Source organism: Asparagus officinalis, chromosome 7 (assembly GCF_001876935.1).
Source record: "Asparagus officinalis chromosome 7, Aspof.V1, whole genome shotgun sequence".
NCBI classification, from domain to species: Eukaryota; Viridiplantae; Streptophyta; class Magnoliopsida; order Asparagales; family Asparagaceae; genus Asparagus; species Asparagus officinalis.
The window spans coordinates 74388661-74403755 of NC_033800.1; the positions used below are offsets into that span (position 1 = coordinate 74388661).

At 36.5% G+C, this 15095-nt stretch overlaps 1 pseudogene; it reads left to right on the top strand.

The window, feature by feature from the left end:
• Positions 1-14614, top strand: part of LOC109847366 — a 35570-nt pseudogene extending 20956 nt beyond the window's left edge.

Sequence of the window (15095 nt, forward strand, 5' to 3'; positions counted from 1 at the left end):
GTGTCCAAACCATAAAAACTCAAAACCTTGCATGTATATATATAACTATATATATACATAGAAACCAAATACGTGTGTGTATATGATGTTGAGCTTAATGTACTTAACACACATAATATAAAATCTAAACTAGATTACCCAAGCTTGATCTTGATCTTCATTGTAGCTCAACTTGGTACACATGCGGATGAAGCTTGAACTTGATCTTTAACTTTGAATTGCAAGGCTTCAACCCGACATTCCACCAACCTCCATTTGATATGATCGTTATGGCGCAATCCATCCATCATCCAACTCGTTATTTGTCTATAATAAATAGAAATATACCAACACTAGACAAACAACATTAGTGGTAAATTGTTTGTTAAACATCATCAAAACAAAGAGGCCAACAATCTCTCCCTTTTTGATGATGACAAACAATTTACAAAAAGGATATATGCATGAAAGGAAATGAATATACAAAGTATAATGTATCATGCATATAAACAAGAAAGAATATACTCACAATATTTCTCCCCCTTTGACAACATCAAAAAGGGGACAAAAAGAATAAGAGAGCGAAAGCTCCCCCTATCAATAAGCATAGGTGAGTATAAAAACAAACATAGAATAGGGAATAGCTCCCCCTATCAAAATGACATATAAAATATATGCAATAAAGGATCATGGCAAACATATGTGAGCAAGCATAGATAAGAGCATGCTAAAAAAAATTTACTCACATGCATAAAGATAATGAGAACATATATGAAAATAGTGTCTCATAAAGAACATAAAAACATGTATAATAGTAGATTTATGAAATCAAAAGAAAAAGAGCATGAGAATCATGCAAAATGTTTTCAAATGAAAACGATTCAATCAAATGAAATCATAAATCAAAATTTAAATCATAAAACCAAAACATCATAGATTTTCAAAAATCAAGAGAGGCAATTATATCTAGCTATTGTAAACAAGATTTGGGAATAAACACCCAATAATCCGGGGGGTTATATAAATACAAACCTCTCATCAAAACAAGATCAATGAGCATGAAAACAAAAAAGATTTGATCAAAGAAAATTTGTTTTCATAACAAAAAGATTTTAAGACATAATTTTTTTTAAAACCAAGAAAGGAAAAAATAAGAATACTAAAATTCTTGGTTTAAAGTTTAAATTTGTTTTGGTACCCAAGAACTCTTGGTACCAAAAGATTTAGGGACATGACCCCTATCATTAAAGCTCAAAGCCCTTGGGTTATGAACCCATTTGGGCGCATTTAGTGCACGGATCCGGTCATAGCAATAATTATGCAAATGACTCATTCGATTGCAATAAGTGCAATGAAGAGGATGCATTTGGTTATGTTGACCATGTGGATGTGCACGAGGAACATTTGCAAATAAAGATGGTCTTTTAAGATTATTTTGCAAATGAGAAATATTTTGAAACAATGTTGGTCTACTTGAAATATTTTGCGATTTAGAAACTTTTCACAAATCAAAACAAAACTTAGCTAAGTGACAAACTCTACCACAAAAATCACAATGATACATATGAGCATACTTATGACGAGAAATAGGTGCATGTGTGTGTACATGTGATGAAGAAACTTGATGAGATGCACAAGTAGGAACATGTGATGAAGAAACTTGATGAGATGCACAAGTAGGATTAATATTCTTATGTTTTTGTGCATCATAGCAAAATTTAGCTAAATGGCCTTTACGACCACAAAAGGAGCACTTGTAAACTTTGCTATACAAGTGTACATAGTATGTAGGTGATTTTGTAGCAATAGATTTAGCACACTTGTCCATAAGTTTCTTATGGTTATCAATGCATGTTTTTAAAGTTGAATCTAAGCATGATATGCGTTCCTTAACAAGATTCAAATCATCATTATGCACAACATCATTGATAATAGAAGTAGAGCATGTATGGTTATCAAAATCATTTCTAATAGCTACTACTTCTAGCATGACATTATCTCTTTCATGAGTTAACTTAGCAAAGTTTGAAAGCAAAGAATCATGATCCAATTTTAATTTTTCATTGTTTTCTTTAAGGATCATATTTTCATTAGAAATAGTATCAAACTTAGATGCTAACAACTCATGATCGGATTTTAAATCCTCATGCTTGCTTTTTAAATTAATAAAATTTTTATGCAATAAGCTATAGGCATGCAACAATTTTTCACTAGCACAAGCAAGTTCATCACTAGATAAATCATTAGTGGTTTCAAACTCGCAAACCTCACTAGGGCTATCGCCTAGTGGCCGTGTACATGATGCTCCGTATGAACTTGAAGCCGGATCCTCCAAAGCTTGTTGGATCGCCTCCAAGTCCCCTTGATGTGCTTCTATAAATTTCCAAAGTTTGTAAGCACTATCAAAATGAACAAACTTGTTAGACATAGATGAATTAAAAGCATTTAGCAAATATTCTAACAAAATATTGTTCATTGTAAACATACGATGATCATTCTTATTCCACTTGGATTTCTCCAAAATGGGCACAATATAAGCATCATCTATAATTTCCCATAAATCAAAGTGTTTAGATTGAACAAAAAGTTTAAATCTAACACACCATTGGGCATAGGGGAAATTATCTAATCTAGGAGCAATATTAATGGCATAACCTAAACCATGCATATCCATAATATAAAAGGCAAGCAAGATACAAATAACGCTCAAAAATAGATTAGCACAATAAGCTAACTTGGATCTTTAACTCAAGGCGATTAGACCTTAAATCAAAGAGCACCAAGCTCTGATACCAATTGTTGAACCCTAGAGGGGGGGTGATTAGGGTCTTATGCTAATCTAATCTGATTATATACCAATTAAAATTAATTAATAAGTTATCCTAGCAAGTATAAAATACAACAAGATATATGAGCTAGGATAAGCAATATGAACAACAAGATATATCCTAACAAAGAGATATAGGCAATGTATGTGCAAGGATATATAAACAACACAAGGGTAGATAATCTAAACAAGATAGTGGATGATATAGTAATGAGCAATGCACAATGGCGATATAAGATATGAACATAAATGAAAAAGAACGCCAAAGCACACTCAAACACAATCAAGTGATCACGGAGTTCGGACCTTCCGTCCTACGTCTCCGCTCCCCACTCCCGGGGAGAAATCCACTAACACAATCCGGTTTGGAAGCCGGAACTTCTTCTACACACTCGGTTTTCTAGCTAACCGAAAACTCTACAACTCACACTCTTGCAATCACACTCTACACCCACTAAGTGTTGGACCTAGCCGTGTCTCCCTCAAGTGCTCGGTTACAACCTCTCCCTAGGCACGTCAACCGACGCCACTCCTCTTGGGACGATCCCCGACTCTCACCACACACTCCTCACTCGGTGTACAAGAGTATTACAAAGTGATTTAACAATTAAGCACAATATAGCAAATGATTGTTCTCTCTAACAAGGTGAGAACTCAATTAGGCTCAACTCAATGTCACACTATCCCACAACCCAATTATATAATGTATGCAAATACAATAAGCTCAATGGTTGTGTGTGCAAACAAAGAGTAAATCAAATCAAACTAAACTCAATATAAAACTAGCTTTAATAGAAATGATAATCAACAAATAATTATAAATAAAAGCTAGACTTGAGTTTAGGAAAACTTCTCTAGATCAAGATGGAGAGATGGAGATATGAAGCCCAAACAAGAAGATGATCTCCTCCACTTGTGAAAATAATCTTCAAACCAAACAAACACTAAAACTCACTTAAACCCCCGTACCGGTCGACCGCGGGTACTGTAGCACTGCATTTTGGTTTTGTAAAATCAATTAAAAATAGTAAAACAACTCTAAAAAAATATGAAATTTTGTGGGAAGGTTATAGACATATAGAATAACATGTTAGAGAAAGAATTTCGGAAAAATCATTTCCCAGTTGAGAGAAATAAATGTTTGAACACAGATTTACAGTTTCTAAAAAACTGCTGACATACACGATTTTGTAAAATCAATTGGGCACAGTAAATCAACTCCAAAAATAGTAAAATTTTGAGAGAAGTTTCTAAACATGTAGATAAACATGTCAAAGAAATAATTTCTTGAATACCACTTTCCATTTATGAAAACTCATCTGTTTTGTAAAACATGCACGAACATGTGCACGAACAAAAACATGATTTTGTAAATTCCATTAAACATAACAAATCAATTCCAAACTTGATGAAAATTTGTGAAATGTTTATAAACATGAAAACAAACATGTTAGAAAAAGAATTTCTCAAATTGAATTTCCATTTGTGAAAACTCATGTATTTTGCAAGTGTGTCCAAAGCATAAAAACTCAAAACCATGCATGTATATATATAACTATATATATACATAGAAACCAAATACGTGTGTGTATATGATGTTGAGCGTAAGGTACTTAACACACATAATATAAAATCTAAACTAGATTACCCGAGCTTGATCTTGTTCTTCATTGTAGCTCAACTTGGTACACATGCGGATGAAGGTTGAACTTGATCTTTAACTTTGAATTGCAAGGCTTCAACCCGACATTCCACCAACCTCCATTTGATATGATCGTTATGGCGCAATCCATCCATCATCCAACTCGTTATTTGTCTATAATAAATAGAAATATACCAATACTAGACAAACAACATTAGTGATAAATTGTTTGTTAAACATCATCAAAACAAAGAGGCCAACATTTATATCTTCTAAACACGGTCCTGCTACCAACATGTCATCAATATATAATAACAAGATAATGAAGCTGGACTCGAACCTTTCGAAATAATAGCAATGATCCGAATTATATCTTCTGTAGCCATTGTTTTGCATGAAGTTATCAAACTTCTTGTACCACTGTTTCGGAGCTTGTTCAAACCATATAATCTCTTCTTGAGCTTGCACACCATCTCTTCTTTTCCTTCTTCAATGAAGCTAACAGGTTGCTTCATATAGATTTCTTCATCCAAATCACCATGAAGAAAGGCAGTCTTCACATCTAACTGCTCAAGGAAGATGTCTTCTATAGCCACCAAACTCAACACCACTCTGATGGTTGTGAGCTTCACAACAGGGAAAAATATCTCCGTATAGTCCACTCCTTCCCGCTGTTAAAACCCTTTCACTACTAATCTGGCCTTGAATCTCTTGCCTCCATCACTCTCCTGCTTGACCCGGTAGACCCATTTATTATGTAAGGCCTTCTTCTGTACAGATAGCTGGGCTAACTCTCATGTCTCATTAGTGAGTAGAGAATTCATCTCCTCCTACATCGCATGCTCTCACTGCTGAGATTCACTCACTTGCATTGCCTCCTTATAGTATTCCGGTTCACCGCTATCTATCAACAATAAGTAATCAAGAGATGAATGATATCTGAGATTTGGTTTGGATACCCTGGATGAACTCCTAAGCTCTACGCCCTGGGTAGTTGCTTCTGCACTTGGAGCCTCCTCCGTTCTATAGTCAGAACAAACATCATCACCCCTACTTGGAAGTTCATCTAAATCCATGTACTCGGATCCACCTGCATCAGTAGTGCTGCTCCCATTGCTTTGGCTATCCTTGGCATTTTTCCTATTCTTGTACATCACCTCCTCATTGAATATCACGTCCCTGGTTCTGATGATCTTCATGTTTTTCTCATCCCAAAGACGATACCCAAACTCATCAATGTCGTATCCAATGAATGTGCACTTCTGTGGCTTAGCCTCTAGCTTATGGTCACTGATATGAACATAAGCCACGCAACCAAATACCCGCAAGTCTGAGAGATTTATCTTTTTTCCACTCCAAACCTCCTCTTGAATCTTAAAATCCAATAGAACTGATGGCCCGTGATTAATAAGGTAAGCTGCCGTATGCATCGCATCAGCCCAAAATGTCTTAGGCAGACCTGCATGTAATCGTATGCTCCTTGCACGCTCCATCAAGGTTCTGTTCATCCTCTCTGCAATATCGTTCTGCTGCGACATCCCTTGCGTCCTCTCTATACAAATGCCATTCGTAGCACAGAACCTCTTGAACTCCTCCAGCTCTTATTCTTCACCATTGTCCGATCTCAGACACTTCAGCTTTAGATCTGTTTTGTTCTCCACCATGGCTTTCCACTTCTTGAAGACTCCGAACACCTCTGACTTGTGCTTCATGAAGTAATTGTTGGCCCTCTTGTTTTGATGATGTTTAACAAATAGTTTATGACTAATATTATTTGTCTAGTGTTTGTGATTTTTTATTTATTATAGACAAACAATATGTTGGAGGTTGGATGGAATTGCGCCATAACGATCAAATCCAATGGAGGTTGGCGGAATTGTGGAGTGAAGCTACACATTTCAAGTTGAAGATCCAAGTTCAAGCTTCATCCACAAGTTTGCCAAAGAGAGCTATATTTAAGACCTTCAAGTTTGGGTATATCTAGTTTTAGGTTTTATATTATGTGTGTTAGTACTTTAAGCTTAATTACATACACACACATTTTATTGATTTATATATATATATATATTTAATATCAATTTTATTTAGTTCAATAAAATCATATTTATTGTTTTTGAAAAGTTTGCAAAATATGCAATTTTGTGAAAATATTATATTCTTAGTTTTTTGGATTTAACAATAATCATATACATCTTTTATTAAGTCTACAAAATCATTTTGTAAGGTTTCAAAACATGGTTAAGCTAAAATGTCAAAACTCATGTGTTTATATTTCATGTTTGGACTATTTTGTAAAATAATAATATTTTTCATTTGGGAGGTCCTTTTTGAAAACCAATTTTTGTAGCATGTTTATTATCATATCTACAATCATTTTTCAAAGTTTTATATTGTTTAGTATTTATTTGATATTTTTAAACTCTGTTTTAAGTTGATATGTACTATTTAAAATAAGCTGTGTGAATGTCTTGAGTCGACTCATGAACAGTATTGAGTCGACTTATAAACCGTTGCGTAGTTTATATTTTGTTTCTGATGCGTCAACTCATAACATCATGAGTCGACCCAGACAGGTTGAGTCGAGTCATAAGTCGACTCATAAACTGTGCTGGAAAGTCGACCCATGATGAGTCGACCCATGCATGATGAGTCGACCCATGCATGATAAGTCAACTCATGTCTATCATAAGTCGACTTCATGAGTCGACCCATGCATGATGAGTCGACTTATGAATTTTATGAGTCGACCCATAAGCTGTTTTTAGCCTATAATGGCTAGGTTATGAGTCAACCCATGATTTTTATGAGTCAACCCATGATTTTTATGAGTCAACCCATAAAGTGTCCGTTGCACAGTAACGACTATTTTTAGATTCTGTTTTTGTGTGGGTTTTTGGTCATTTCCTTGGGGTTTTGGTTGATGTTTTGGATTGTTATAAATACCCCATTGCATTTACCTCTCCTACTTAACAAGAGGAAAGATTTTAAACAAGTTTACAAGGGTTTTAGGTTTGGTTTTAGTTTGTTTCAAGAGTTTAGTTTGTGAAGACAATTTCACAAGAGCTTGAGGAAGATCATCCATTGGTGTTTGAGCATTCAACTCTTATCCCTCTCTCTCTTAATCTATAGAGAAGTTTCCTTAAACTCAATTCTAGTTATTTTATTTAATTCTAATTTCCATAAGCTAGATTTTATTATTGAGTTTAATTGTTTTATTGATACTCTTTGTTCACACACAACCTATTGAGCTTCTTGTATTTGAATTCATAGTATAATTTAGGGCTGTGGGTTTGTGACATTGAGTGTGAGCTTACATTGCATTCTCATCCATATTAGAGAACAATTATTTGTTGTATTGTGCTTATTGTGAGATTCACTTTGTATTACACTAGTACACCGAGAGGAGTGTGTGGTGAGAGACGGGGTTGCTTCCAAGAGGAGTGGGGTCAGTAGTAAAGCCTAAAGAGAGGTGGTAATTTTGAACACTTGAGGAAGGACACGGGCTAGAGACCAACACTTATAGGGTATGGAGTGTAGTTACATTGTGAGATTGTGAACGTTAATCGGTGACGTTGAAAACCAATTTTGTGTGGTGTAAACATTATTCAGGTGAGCGTAGAAAACCCGGTTGTGATAGTAGAGATCTCCTCAAGGTGAGGAACAGAGACGTAGGTCGTGGGGACCGAACTCCGTGACCATATCGTTTGTTTGTGATTACTTGGCGTACTTATTTTTATGTTCATATCTTATATCGTCTTTGTATATTGCTTGTTGATTATATTGCCCACTATCTAGTTTAGATTGTTTACCCTTATGTTATTTATATATCCTCGCATATATCTCATAGTATATCTCATTGCTAAGATATTTTCCTTTGTTCATATTGCATATTCTTACTCATAACATATTATATATCTATCTTACAAGAATAATTTATTAATAAGTTTTAATTGGTATAAAATCGGATTAGAGTAACACAAGACCCTAATCATCCCCCTCTAGGGTCTAACAGTAAACCCACACCTTCCTCGAGTGATCGTCGATAAAGGTGACATAGTATCTCGAACCGCCAAAAGAAGACACACTAGCTGGACCCCATACATCTGTATGAATCAACTCTAGCTTCTGAGCCTTAGGTGACCTTCCACCCTTCTGAAAACTAACCCTCTTTTGCTTCCCAAAGATGCAATCTTCATAAACCCCGACTTCCATAGAGTCGATCCCGGTTAGCTTTCCATGTGAATGTAAAATTTTTATCCCCTTCTCGCACATGTGTCCTAGCCTGTTGTGCCACAGATCTGTACTCTCTTTGTCAGCTACAATTGCAAGGGTGTGACTCACATAAAAGGTGAGGTAGAGAGTTCCTAGTTTGTTGTCTCGAGCAACTATCATCGTATCGTTAGAGATTCTCCATGAATCCCCTGTGAATGTCGAAATATAGCCTTCTGCTCTAAGCTGTCCCACCGAAACAAGATTCCTCTTCAGCTTCGACACGTGTCTCACATTCTTCAAGGTCCACTTAGAGCCCTTCATCTGAATCTGCACTTCACCCTTTCCAACAATATTATGTGGCTCGTTATTCCCCAAATAAACTTTTCCAAAGTCCCCTGCTACATAATTTTAAAAAAGCTTCATGTTAGCAGTGGCGTGGAAAGAGGCTTCTGGATCGATGACCCAAGAATCCGAGTCGCTATCTATAGCAAGGATTAAGGTATCCTGCACGATATGAGCCTCTTGCTTACCCGCATCCTTTTTTGGACTCCTGCAGACTGAAGACATATGGCCCTCCTGGCCGCAGTTCCAACACTTTCCTTTAATAGGCCTAACCTTCAAGTTCGACCTCTTTTTTTTACTGATTTCAACCGATTCCTATTCTGGTTTCCTTTCTTCTAGCTTCTGCCTCTCTGCTCGAAACTTAGAGTTGAACCTGAACCTTCTAATTTGGACGATTTCCTTCTAACCTCCTCGGATAGAATCATTCTAACAACCTCACTCAGCTTCAACTTCTCTTTCCCCGTCGATCTTCTGATTGCCATCACACAACCTGCCCAACTATCTGGCAACTGCGATAGAATCAATAGGGTTTGCACGTTGTCATCGAACGTGATGTCTACAGAGATAAGCTGATCAACAATTGTGTTGAACTCGCTGAGGTGCATCGTGAAGGACCGTCCTTCTGCCATCTTGAGGTTGAAAAGAGTCTTGACGAGATGCACCTTGTTAATTATCGATGGTTGCTCGTACATTTTTGCGAGCGCTTCCATAAGCCCCACCGTCGTCTTCTCCTTCAAGATATTTTGGGGTACTAATTTGGCGAGCGACAACCGGATTTGTCCTAGAGCCTTCCTATTCAGTATCTCCCAATCATCATCTGACTCCTCTTTCTTTTGTCCCTTATCATTGCTCATCAACGGGCGATACAAGTCCTTCTGTTACAGATAGTCCTCCATCTGCGACTTCCAGTACGCGAAGTTTGAGCCGTCAAACTTCTCGATCTTAGATTTGATTTTCTCTGCCATGGCTTTCACACAAATTGCTGAACGAAGCTCTGATATCAGTTGTTGGGGATTCGAAATAATCAAATCGAACCCTTGCCCTTCCGGACCTTGTGTTAAAAGTAGAAAAAGTAGGAAAATTCACCACAAATAAAGATCAAAACTTGCAGGAATAATAAAGGAGACGAACACACAGATTTAACGAGGTTCGGCAACGTGCCTACGTCTTCGGGAGCCACACCACACAATTCTTTTGATTAATTGGAGAAGAAATACAAGCTCTCAAACTAGGGTTTTATCTCTCTGAGGTTCTCTCTCTTTTTCTACTGTCAAAAGCTCCTTTTTCATGTACTATGAAGCCCTAAAATCGTTTAGGTATATATAGAGTCCTGAAAGAAACATAATCCAAAACAGTTTAGGAAATTGTTTGACTGCCTCGCGGTCGACCACGCAGGTATCGCGGTCGACTGCGACGGTTGACCGAACCAAATTCCGAGAGCAGATAATATTAAAGTGTTTGCACGGTCGACCGCCACGGTTGACCGAACTGATTCTCAAGACCAAAAATTCCTACATGGTCCTCGCGGTCGACCGCCTTCAGCTCCAACCTCTTCTCAGCTATGTGCACGTTCGCGGTCGACCGCCGCGGTCGACCATGCAGGCCTCCTCCCGTTTTTCTCGATTTTCTCCCTCGTTTTGATTCCAGCTCCGACTTCGACTTTGGGTCTACAGTTTAGACTAACAGTTGGTTGCTTGTATACATTTGAGGAGGCAACGATGACCCTTAACCAAGATGGAAAAAACAAAGTAATTAAGATGCTGATAGCTAAATTAATATTGTCAGATATTATCGGGCATGGATAGCGTATTGTTAAATGTAGATCATAATTGAATCAACCCATTTTACCCACTAATAAACTCATCGGTATACATGTATGGATAGAGGTCCTTGATCCAATAAACAAATGGATCAGGTACGAACTTGACATAAACGGATCAAACCGGCATTGATCTGACCCATACGCCTTTCTCTTTCTGCAAAATGAGACCTATACATATATAGTCTTAATTAATGCCGACAGTACGGCTCCTTCCAACTCATGGACATGGATGCAATCTAAAGCTAGCCTGTGTGTAACTGGCAGTTTCTAGTAAGCTGGACAGCAATCTAAAATTAATACAGTTGTGTTGAAATTAATAACACCTTGCATGTAGAGAAGAAATGTACGCATGCATCTCTCTGTATTTGACTTTTTGAGCTTATATAAGCGAGAACCTCAAGAGTTATAGGTTTCATCCAATACTTCAAAATGAATTTGAAAATAAATACAACTTCAGCTAAGTTGCTGGATGAGATTGAAGACGAGCCTGTAAGCCCTCAGGCTCAATACCTCAACAGTTCAGTTCTTTATCTCAGCATTCTCGCGGTTTTCGAGTTGGAGATCCCCATTGATGACTCTCAAGCTTTCTCCACATTGGAGAACCTCTTATTGCCTATAAACCCTCGCTTCTCTTCGATCATGGTAATCCTATTTGCTTATTGATTCAAGGGTAAATTTGACAAAGCCCCCTAAAAACCTGAGGCGTTTCCCACAAAATACCCCCTCAACTTTGTTTCCCCACGAAAGAGTACAATTTTTGGGGAGTTTTCTGAGAATAGTTTTTATGGTTTCGTGGGAAAAACAAAGTATTCGGAGTTTCATGGGAAAACCCCAAAAGTATTGGGGGTTTTGGTGAAATTTACCCTGATATAAATAGGAACTTTCCCTGAAATAGGTTCATTCTACCGAAACTACATTTGATTGTCAATTTATATATAAACCACTTTTAAAGGATTATTCTTTTTGCAATCAACCACTTGGGCCCACTTTTCAACTAACTTTTTTTCTGCAATTGACCCCACCTATAACCTACCTTCGTTAAGGATCATATCTCCGATATACTTCGCATTTGACAATCAAAAGCAAAAAAAACTTAAAATTCAGTCAATTTATACACAAACCACTTTTAAAGGATTTTTCTTTTTGCAATCAACCACTTGGACTCACTTTTCAACTAACTTTTTCCTGCAATTGACCCTACCTAACCTCCGTTAAGGATCATATCTCTGAAATACTTCGCATTTGACAATCAAAAGAAAAAAAAACTGAAAATTAAGTGCAGGTGGTTAATTGTAACAAAAATCCGTTTAAAGGTGGTTTATATATAAATTGATTTTAAAAATGTTTTTTGTAGAATGATCCTTTTTTCTCTAGTAAAAAACCCTAATGCATATATCATAACCTATTCCTTATGTTCATGATTTAATTAATTAATTAATTTATTTATTATTATTATTTTCACGTATTGTTAGGTAAAGGATGAACATGGGACTCCAAGATGGAAGAGGGTTCAGATCAACTTAGAGGATCATATCAAAGTTCCAATGTTCCCTCCTGGATTGGAATTATACGACGATTATTTGCAAGAATATATAGTGAAAATTGCGACAAATCGCTTGCCAGAAGATAAACCTCTATGGAACATACACATAATCAAGTATCCAACAAAGAATGCAGCCGGTTCTCTTGTGTTCCAGCTTCACCATTCATTAGGAGATGGGTTCTCACTTATGACAGCTCTTTTGCATTGTGTGAAAAGAGCAGATAACCCTTCTCTTCCTCTAACTTATCCCTCTAATGAAAACTCGCAAGCTCGGAAACGGGGTGTTTATAGGTTTGTATCCAATTTTTTCCCTATGTGCATCAACACAGTGAAAGATTTTAGTTGGAGTCTGATGATGAGCACCGTGATGAAAGATAGTACAACACCGATAAGGTCAGGAGATGTCGGTATTGAAAATAGACCTATCACATTATCTACTGTCACGTTCTCGCTCAGTGATATCAAACAGATAAAGACCAAACTAAAAGGGGTAAGCTCAGTTGAACAATTTTCCAAGTTCAGGGCATTCTTTATACATGTATATTAGTTCTTACAGCAAGCTGAATTATTTCATTTCATTTCCAATAGTTAAAAAGGGCAAGTTCAGTTGTACATATTTCAAGTTTATGGCATTCTATATGTACATAGACTGCGTTTTGCAGAAAAATGAATATTTTAATTCATTGAATTTATTGATATCAAGCTGATAAAGGTCAAGCCAAAAGGGTAAGGTCAACTGATAAAAGTTTCCAAGTCTACGGCATTCTGTATACACATATTTAGTTGTAAAGGAAAGTGAATTCTTTCAGTTCATTGAATTCATTCTCCATGTCAATAACTTGAACTAGTACCTGCTTTTCTTGTTTCAATTTTGTTCCTCAGACAGTGAATGATGCAATAACGGGAATAATTTTCTACGGCATCCAGCTCTACTTGCAAGCCGTGGGCCAAGAAAAGAAGCCTGCAAAGGTCACAGCTCTCGTATTACTCAACACCAGAGCAACAAGAACATACCTACCAATTAAAGAGATGGCTCGACACGATTCAAAGGTTCCTTGGGGAAACCATTACGCCTTCTTGCATATCTCAGTTCCTATGCATAAAGACCCCAAGAATCTTGATCCTTTAAATTCAATAGAACATGCCAAGAAAATCATCAAGGCTAAAAGGAACTCACTTGGTGTTTATCTTACTGCTGCAACTCTGGATCTTATGAGAAAGTTTAAAGGACCTGAGGTCTGTCTCACAATTAAACTTAGGGTTAGTTGCGGGAAGAACCCTTGTACTATCGCCAAATTGAACTTACTACCCTTGTAGTTAAAATGTTGCAGATAGACCGCCCAAGTGAAAAGTTTTTGACCCTTATCAGGGGGTCTATCTGCAACGATAGGTTTTCACTCAGGGGCTTTATCTGGAACATATAACTACAGGGATAGTTCATTTGGCAATAGTAAAGGGGTTCTATCTGCAATTAACCCTTAAACTTGTATATATGTTTCCAGAAAGTGATTTTCATTGAATATAGACCCCCCATATATAGTATCTACTATGATGAAACTATGGGGGTAGTTTTTAATTCAAAGCAGGGCTATGTGCAAATGCATGTTTACAAAAATATCAAAATTTATTAAGACACCATATCATGCAGGCTGTTTCTAGGCAACTATACAATACTTTAAGCAACACGAGCATGGCGATTACTAGTATGGTTGGGCCAATCGAAAAGGTGCAGATTGCGAATCACCCGATTAAGAGTTTCTATTTCGCGGTGACGGGATCTCCACAGGTAAAAAATCATCGTCTTCTGATGCACATCATCGTTAAAACCTGAATGCTTTGTTGAATTATCTTTCCTTTCATTTTTCAGAGTCTCACAATTACTGTAATAAGCTACATGGGGATGATAAGAGTTGTTTTTGGAGCAGAAAGAGATTTCATAAACTCTGAACTTCTTGTATCTTGTATGGAGAAGTCATTTGAGAGGATTTCTGAAGAAGCGGTTGGGAAGAGAGCTTAATAAGTTACTCAAACAAAATGGTACTTCTTCAATACAATCTTTACAGCGATGATTCTTGTAGCCAACAACCGCAACTTGGAGATGAAGATTTGTTGTGGTTGTCGTATATTTTGATTGATTGTATTGAAATATGTATGCTAAACAATATTTATTACAATTTACTCCATTATATGTTACATTCTGTTCAACTTTCTTCCATCATGATTCCATAATAAGATTTGCGATATTAATGGTGGCTTCATAATTATGTGGTTCGGTAGTAGTTGTTCATCAGTGTCATTTTATAAGAAATATTCCATAGAGTAGTTAATTACGCGTAGTTTAACATTCATCTTTGTCAATATGACATTTCAAAATTACATATAGGATAATGTTGTTTATATTTCATCCTACAAGCGATAACTAATACATAAATCATAACAAAAAAAGATTGTACAATTTTTTAATTCTACTTTGTCTTTAGACTGTACAGCCTTTTGGTTATACGATTTATTTCTTGCATTTTATAACCCTTAAGTCGTTCCATACCAAATAACAATCTGACTATAATTACTTGCAGTATTGAATATTAGTATTTAACCTAGACACTTAAACTATGGTCACATTCTTCTCCGAAAATTGATTGGATTTGAATCCTCTTGATGTGTTCTAAATAAGATATTGCAAGTGCACAATGACTGCATGTAGCATGCAAGTGTCGATCCCACGATC